General features: G+C 37.2%; 1 long non-coding RNA gene across 1 annotated transcript; it reads right to left on the reverse strand.

Annotated features, from left to right (window-relative positions):
- Positions 1–236: 236 nt before the first annotated feature.
- Positions 237–9,134, reverse strand: LOC134298199 (uncharacterized). Its single transcript, XR_010005150.1, has 2 exons — positions 8,128–9,134; positions 237–5,927 (listed from the first exon to the last, which is right to left on the reverse strand). It is a non-coding gene; the product is annotated as an uncharacterized LOC134298199 (long non-coding RNA).
- Positions 9,135–9,406: the final 272 nt, after the last annotated feature.

A 9,406-nucleotide genomic window follows, 5' to 3' on the forward strand; every position in this document is an offset into this window, starting at 1 on the left:
AAAGGCTAGGCTAGAAAATTTTGGAAACATTAAGGCCAAAATTCTAATTAAATTAATATTTCAACATTCCATAATGTTGAAATGCGATCTTCAAAATGTCACCTCCAAAATTTGTGAACTGACACAAGTTCACCAGATTCAGCAATGACTACTAGTTGGATTTAGTGTTGTGAGCCACAAATTATGCTAATCTATTGCTTACAACTAGGGGCAGAAAAACACACTTGAAAATAGTCTAAAAATATTTTATTTTATTTTTTAATATCAGGAGATTCAGGGGGCTGATGATATTTGCAATTCAGGACCTATTTTTCACAAAAGGCACATGCAATTGTTTTGGACACAAACCAGCATTTTATGTACAAAAATAGTATTGTGTTTTGTTTCTATGAAGAAATGCTATTCATCCAATAGAGTAGGATTCATCCAATTGTCAGTATTATCAACAATTATTATTTATTTTTAGAAATGAATCAACATTTATATGTGTTCTGTTGTTTTAAATGGTTCTGTTTTGGTGGAGGGAGAACTAACAATTAGATATAGCACTTAATCCTCTGTCCCGGAAGCAAATGGTTTAGATGCCAATGAATGCATTCAAGTGTGCCATTGGGATACCATGGTCCTACTGACAGCAGTCATTACGATGTCGTAGTCTGCTGCTTGAGGTAGGAATTGAGCAAGTTTTCCCTTCATGGACCTGTGCCACAAACACTCATGCAAGTCACTGAAAAGAACATAGCTGTAAACATCCAAGCTACTCTCTCCATAGAGAACCTTTGCATAATGAGTGCAAACCATGAAGGAAGGATCCAAGTGTGTTCAGCCAAATCTACTTGGAAGTCTACCATACTTACAATTTTCCACCAGACCTTCATACTATGTTTAATGCACTGGTTCTCAACCTGTGGGTCCCCAGGAGTTTGAGTCTACAACTCCCAGAAATCCCAGTCAGTTTGCCAGCTATTAGGATTTCTGGGAGTTGAAGGCCAAAGCAACTGGGGACCCACAGGTTGAGAATGACTAGTTTAATGGCTTAAGAGTGGAGGGATAAGGGATGCAACATTTGGAAGTGTTATTCTGAATGGTCTGTTGGGTTTGAGCCATACGTATAATCATAGAACAATAGAACTGGAAGAGACCACAAGGACCACCCATGCAGAAATACATAATCAAAACACTCCTGACAGATAGCCATCTAGCCTCCGTTAACAAACCCCCCAGGGATGAAGACTCCACCATACTCTACTGTAGTGCTTACATTAAGAAGCTTTTCCTATTGTTTGAGTGGAATGTCTTTTTTTCTGTTATTTTAATCAATTGCTCCATGTTAGTGTCTGGAACAGCATAAAAGAAGCTGGCTTCATCCTCAATATACAATCCCTTCAAATATTTAAACATAACTATCATTTCACCTCTTAAACTCTTCTTCTCTGTGTTAAATATACTCAGGTCCTAAGCCATTTATCCTAAGATACATTAAAGAAAGGGAAACCTGAACATTTCTACAGATAATAGTTATTAGTTCCCACAGTTTGTGACCTCATGTGTTGTTTTGAATGCTTGACTAGGGATAACAATAGAGTCTTCTTGTCTTACAAAAACTGATGGCCATGTTCTATATGCAGCAAATGGAGAGGTGTTTGGCAGGTGTATTAACCCCATTGTCAGCATGTTCATTCCACATCCCCTAAAATTAGTATGCTGCAAATCTATATATCCAAAGAAAGTTTCAGTCTACATTTTGCTATGGCATGTTGCAGAATTTTTTTTCTATTATTCATAGCCTAGAATTGAACGTGACTGAAATAGTATAGGAGGAAAATGCTTGTTTCTGCAGCATCTATAAAATTGGGCCTCAATTGCATAATTATGTATGTTTATTGACATAAAAGCAGTGGGAAGTGACATAATCATTGTTATTTTAGCAAATGGAACATGCTCAGAAACAGGCATTTTAAAATATTTACTACCACCACCAAGAACACTGCAGTATACATAAATAATATGTATTACCACCACCAAAAACACTGGTCTTAAAGAGCAACCATGAAAGGCCACTTCCCCAAAGAGATTTCCAATCTAAAATAGAATTAGACATTAAAAGGAATAGATATTTCCTGTGCTAAATCCATAATCCTCCTCAATAGGGCTTCCTTAGATATGTGTTCTTCAGCATTCAGACATGCAAAAGAAAACTGTGGTTACCTTTAATGGTCCAATTATAAATGATGGCATGTTAGATGAAAAAGAAAAGCAGTGAGGACAATCACCTGCTTTGACAATTACACTTTTTCCTCCTCTTGTGCAACAACTTCTTCTAAAACATGTTAAATATACTTTGGTTCACAGAAACAGGGAATTTTAATGTTACTCTTGGGACCTGTATATCTATAAACACAAACCTGCATAAGTGAAAATGGTTTTTTTCAATGAATATAAAAGGACCTGTATAAGTGGAATTAACAGTTTTAATTAAACCAGGACAAGTTTGTGCAAACATAAGCCTTTATGAAGGCACACCATTCAATCATGCCTTCATTATTGTGCATGGTATGTAAGATCATAATGACATCTGTGTAGTCTCTGAACACCTGGTTCTCTACTCTCATATCATTCCAAGTGCTGCTGTCTATTCCCTGCCTTGTGTTTATACATATCACTCTTCTTGTTGTTGTCTTCTTAAACTACACTGAGTTTTCTTCCTGCTGCTCTCCAGACTAATCAAACAGCACTGCTAACCCATTTGCAGATATACAATGGTGGGAGGTAAGGGAAGAGAATCTCATTTTAATTTTTCAGCTCCCGGACATTCTTGGCTTCATTGCTTGCATTTCATTCACCAAACACAAATGTTTTCTTCCCAGGATCACTGCAATACTCTCCAGAGGCATACTGAAGTGTCAGTCAATCACTATTTTGTGTAAGGGCACCATGCATAAAACAACAGTCATAAATTTAACGTTTCCTTAGCTTAATTACTCTTTGTATATCTCTGACTGAGAGGATGGGGTATAGCTTGTCTTTTATTTATAGTCGACATAATGGTTTTACTAAGATATGCAACTATTGATAATGCGTATCCCACTGAACATTTCACTCCAAGAGGTTTGGAAAAGGCTATTGAATTTTTAGACTGGGTCCACACATGCAGCATTTCCATACTGTAATGGTTTCAGTGTTGGGATAGGATGATGGGAGAGTAGGGAAGAATCCGTGCTTAGTCACAGAAACCCAGTGAATGACCCTGGTCAAGTCACACTCCAACTCCAAAGGAAGAGAATGGCAAGCACCCACAAAATAAATCTTGCTAGGTTGGGATTATCTTGAAATTTCATTAAGTTTATGAATGGTTCCAATACTATGCTAAGAAAGGGAACAGATTTTTTTTTTAGTCACCCAAGAAGGTATGAACACAGCAAAGCTACAACATCATGGATCCACTTAACAGAACCTGGATTGCATAGTTTTGTCAGGTCCACTCCCTTGTACTACAGCACTAAAGCTCTGGAGCAAAGAATTCTAAACACATAATGAAATTACAAATTTCAGGATTCAGTAGCATACAGCCATTGCAGCTAAAGTGATTTCGGACTTATGTAATTCTGCAATGTAGATGTACCCCTGATATTTTGGACTACAATTTTCATTATAACTTTCACCATTCCATGTCATTGGTCATGCTGAATGCTGCTAATGGGAGACTAGACCATTTGAGATAAAATAACCAAACATCTCCTGCTATTTTTTCCAGATGTCCACATTGTGATTTGCAAGAAGAAAATAAGTTATCAGACCTGGATGGAATGGTTTCGGATATAACATGTAGTTGGACCTCAAAGGAGAAAAGGAGAACAAACCCTAAGGGAAATACATTCTGTAAGAAGCTTTGAGTCTATTAAGTAACCTCAATTTATTTCCATAGGTTGGGATATCATTTATCAATTTCTTCTTTCTTAGACAAGGCAAATTTTAACATATTCCTTGCTGTGTGTAGCTGATCCATGTGGCAGATTGGATTCTGTTTATACCATCCCACAGCTATAATTTATCTAAATATTTAACAGTAAAAATCAAACCCACAGCAGAGCTATTCTCTTTCAGTCATAGCACTCAGCCCCCAGTGTGCAGTTCAGGGATAATAAACTGTATTGGCATAAGCATGGCAATTTTCAAATGGTTAAAATCTTCTGCACAAAATCAGGCAAATACTTCAGGTGCCATACTAGAGTAAAGGACATTTCATTTCCAATGCACTGACATTTCTAATGTTGCCATTGTGTCCTATGAAGACATGTGACAGGGTGTATGCTACAGAGAGCAGAAAAGCAGCTTCAAAGGAACAAGGAAGTTCCCATCAAAAAATGAAAATTGCTCCCTTGTATTAGTGCTGGGTTGGAATTTCTATTGCTACCAAGGAAGGTTTGTGTCTTGGGATTGATGGTGAAATCAGAATCAGGCAAGGAAAGGTAAACCCACACATTCATGCTTCCTCCTTGATCTGCCGACACATACTCTACAATTGATGTCTCACGGTTCCTCCCCAAATAATTCATCTATTTTGAATTGTTTAGAGGGCTTGTGAGGTCTGGCCATCTCAGGGCTTGTTGTGGTCAGGTTTTTTTGTTTTTGTCTATGTATGCATATATTTTATTGTAGAAATCTACAGAAGAAAAAAATATCTTTGTTTGAAAACACTTTGCTACAATTGGTTTTGTAACTGAAGAATGCCATTTTTAAAAAAATATAGCAGCAGCTGACACAGCCTCTCATGAGTCACCACAAATGTGATAACATGAGGAATAAGTGGGCTCATACAATCAAAGTCATTGGCACATACAAGAATCCTTGAGCCCCCCCCCCCCCAAGTCTTGTCATCAAGGAAATTCATAATGCATTAGTAACCATAGACTCTGTATAATACACAATAAACTGTAAAGACCCAGTAGTAAAACTAGAATCTAGTTGGAGAAATACAATACAAAGAATCAAAAGCAATGTTCTTTTGGTTGTATTGATGCATCATGCACGTTTTCCCACGTGGTTCTCCCACAGGAGCTTAGCACTACTACATCTCTCAGGGAAATCTGATGATATATGAACAAAAGTGCTACTGAGAAAGCTCCTGTTGGTTAGAAGTCAATATCCAGCCAGATCTAGCTAACATTTGTATACAGTCACACCTACTATAGAACCACGTGGTTTTGGAAGAAGCAAAGAAAATAAAACCCCAAACCATCTCCAATCTAACCTGTTTGACATGAAGTGACAGCAATTTGAACATCAAAAATAATCTAGTAAATGCATACTGCATACTATGGTATATTTGTTTACACTTCCTTTGGTAGTGCAGGGCACAAAAGAGGAATGTCAATGTGGGAAGATGGGTAGGACTCATTCATGGCTGTCTTGTGATGATTGGGCCCGTCTCATTCAGCCACACACCTTTCATTTCAAGATGTTTTTCTGAACATTGAAGTATTTTAAAATGTCCTTCACCTTGAGCCACTAAGTTAACTGACAGAATCAACTCAACAGAATGTGGATTTTTTTTAGCTTAATCCCCCCAAATCTTCACAGTTATTCCCAGTTCCAAACATGTTCAAAATCCCAAGACATGAAAAACCTCAACCTCCCTTGATGTCCCCAGTCTCAAAGTCCATATTTCTGTAGCCATTGCTTTCAGGCATTGCTTGCTTCACTCATTGGTGGTCTACTGGAAGCCATTTTTCTTCTGTTTGCAACCATGGTTCCTTTCATGTCCCAGAGCTATAGCATCTGTCCTTAAAGGTTGACAGGTATGTCACTTCCATCTTTCTGTGCTGCACTTTCATTGCTGAGTTAACATGTCTTCTCCTCACGTGATGAAAGTCAAGAGTCAGACAATCAAGGAGTTGGCTCTGTAGTTGGAGAAGGAAATGCATGTCCTATAATAAAAGAATGAAACAAGGTTTAGCTGGTGGGTTCAGGAAGCAACAAGAAGAACTATAAAAACAGATCCTCTAAGACTTGGGACAGTTGTGACAAGTGAATTCGTGGTCAGGTTTTATTATTCCCCATTTGCAAAGAAGATAAGAACAGAAGGAAGTTCAACAAGGAACTGTTGTGCCCCAGTAGTCTAAAAACAGCAGAGATATCGGAACTCCTTAAAGCGCCTCCTATCACACCGGCGCCATCTTGCCTTCCCTCTACAACTGATGTTGTTTTCAGAAGATGCAACAGTAGCAAAAATTTCATGGGTAGTTGGATTCTATTATGCTGTTTTAAGCAATGTGTGACTTTTATGCAATAGTCCAGGCGTCTTCCCTTACGTGGTGGGTGGTCCCATTTTCTGTGATCATGGTTGGTATAGGCTACTTGATTTCAACATGTTAAGGAGCAATTTCAAAGGTCTTCTACAAAACCCCTCCCACTTTTCTTCGCCTCACTTCTTCAGCTCTTTTGAAAAACAATAGACAGACAGGAAATAATACCAGAAAACCTAGAAACTTGTCTAAGTCCTAGTAGACAGAAGCCAGAATTATGTAGATGACATACATAACAGACAATTATGCCAGCAAATGCATTTTGGGAGGTGTTGCTAAGGAAAATATCAAATGATTTATGCCTCCCATTTTGATAGTAATGGGCTGCATCTCATGGCCAATGAGTAACATGGAGACACAGGCAAGAGGATCATGTAGCGTCCAGATGCAGTTGGGTAGACTTTGTCCCTCAGCCCTCCAACACATGTTAGAGAACATCAAGTATTGATATAGATGGTATAGATCCTGGAATACAATGGCTGTTTCAATATTTGAAGTTAGATAACTGGCTACAATAGCATGACCTGACATTTTCAAACTGCACTGCATTAGGAGCAGAAGCGGAAGCTCAGTGTTAATATACTGGAGGAGCTTTACACTCCATCATAGTGCCACTAGATGATAATCGGAGACACTGCAGTGGTTTACTCTGGTTAGGCCCTGTATATCATAATCTATGAATTGACAGAAGAATTGTTTAATATAATGTGGTAGCCCTCACAAGTCTATGACACTTGTTCACATGAAATCCCTGGGGATGGATATGTGTTCAGTTTCACTAAAAACATGTTTGCCTGTAGGCCTAATCTGAGCACAGGAATTCTTCTGCAGATTATTCTTTGCACAAATATTAATATTATATACTGTAAATTGGAAAAACAGAAGGAGGGAGGCCCTTGGTGCTTTCTGTGTGGTGCTACTTGTTTATTTAAATAGATCATTGTGATGATTGAATAATGTACCAGAATTCCATGTCTGAGATCGAATAGCCTCACAAGACAGTTGTTTCTTACAAACTTGGAACACAGCATTTAAATTTGGCATCACTTTGAAAATGATCCTGTTAAATCTTTCTATTATTCTATTCTGTTTTCATCTTTTAACACACAAGAATCATACCTACTTTCCCAACCAGAGCATGAAAAACTGACAGCATTTGTAGATTCCCTCACCCCCTTCTTTGAAAAGGAAATTGATGTGGAAGTATGAAGCTATCATATTGTACATCACTAAGAAATACATTGGATAGGTGTTAACAGAATGGGTTATTCACAAGGGTAGTGATGCTTTTAAAAATCAATACATTGGTGAGGTGTTAGCAGAATGAGTTATTCAAAAGGGTAGTCGTGCTTTAAAAAAAATTAAATAGTATTAATAAGAATCATCCTGCATTCTTCATTTGGATATTTTAATAAGTAGTTCTGAAGGATAATTACTGAAATTTTATGTAGTTTAAAAGCTCATTCTGCACTAAAATAGGTTTCTATGAATAAATAAAATGTAGCAATTTTCATTACATCTGTTAATTAAGATATTTTAACTAGATAAGTTGCAATGCCATTTACGCATTATAATTTGGGGAAAAATCCTTTTCCCATCACTGTTTTAGCTCACATTCTGAGAATGTGAACATGTGGGAATAGAGCAGGAGAAGGGTACAAAATGGAGATTTATTTAATTTGGGGTTTTTTGGATGAAGGCTCACTTTCCTGTTGTATTGATCAAGGACTTTATCCCATGAAGGAGCTAAACTGGCATTGAAGCAGGACCAAAGGTGATGGTACCTATCAAGTATCAATTGTGCCACGCTCCTGTCATTTACCTGATGTGATAGGTCTGTTCAGCTTTTGTGCTGGTAGGCCAGCATGGAAGTGATGTCTGGGGATGGGATTCTCCTCCTCTACCACTCCTCCTTGCTCTTCTTGAGACTGAAATTTTGAAAATCAGATAAAATCAATTTTTTTATCTGTTTATTAAACATGTTGGAAATTTAAAATTGCAAATACTATTGAGATTTCAGAAGTGTGGGAGGATGGAGTTATGAGGTCATGCAGAAGTAGGACTGTGGATAGGCATATTGTCAAAGTTGCATGGATACAGAGATGTGCTCTGATGGTATGTTGTCATTATGATCACCTGAGCACCATGGGATAGAAACTTCATGTGATAAAATCCTAAATAGATAGATTCTATGATTCTATGAAAATAATCAGTGGTTTCCCATATTTATCCTGTTAAGGAGAAAAGATTAATTTAGGATTTTATCACATGAAACCACTGATAATTTTCTCAAGAAAAATATTAATTGATTCATGATTCACATATGATTCATATGGACTACTTTTCTATTTAAAAGGAAGGCAACCTTCTATATAAATTAAAAGAAGATTATGCAGAGACCCATGATTAAATGTCAAAGGGTAGTAATATTGATTGTTTGATTTTTTTTAATGCCATTTATTTACTACCTTCCTTTTAATGGGCTTTTGGTGCAACATGGTATATGGTTAACCTCCTCTTTGACTCTCTCTCAAGATGAGAGAAATTAACTGTCCAAAGATAATCCACCAAGTGTAATAACACAATAGACTCTTCCATCCTGAACTCCTATGCTCCAGTTTAACACTTTACATATGTGCTATCTTAGAGCAAGATCATGGCTGTGATAAACCAAACTTGAGACTCAAAAAGAAATTAGTCAAAGTGGAAAATTACAGGTTAATCCTTGCCAACCACATGCATACAATGACTTAAATTCTTCTAACACCATGTTGGCGACTTCAGAATAATAGTTTCTTGCTATATGTTTGTAAAGTCTGCTAGCCTTTGTCAGGGCTAATGGATAATATAGAAATGTTGGCTGGCATTCACAACCACCAATATGTGTAATTATGTTTTTGAAACTGACTCAATCCCCTCATATTAAATGCTGTAGGGGATACAAAAAATCCTGTAGCCTTATAAACCAGCCAAGAGCTGCTGCATATTGTTCTGAATGCATATTTCCCATTTCCTACCTTTGAAATCAATATGATTTTTTAAAAAATAACTAGAATTCTACATGCATTACTCACTTACACCATTACTTTAATTGCTCAGCT

The sequence above is a fragment of the Anolis carolinensis genome, chromosome 4 (genome assembly GCF_035594765.1).
Source record: "Anolis carolinensis isolate JA03-04 chromosome 4, rAnoCar3.1.pri, whole genome shotgun sequence".
Lineage (NCBI taxonomy): Eukaryota > Metazoa > Chordata > Lepidosauria > Squamata > Dactyloidae > Anolis > Anolis carolinensis.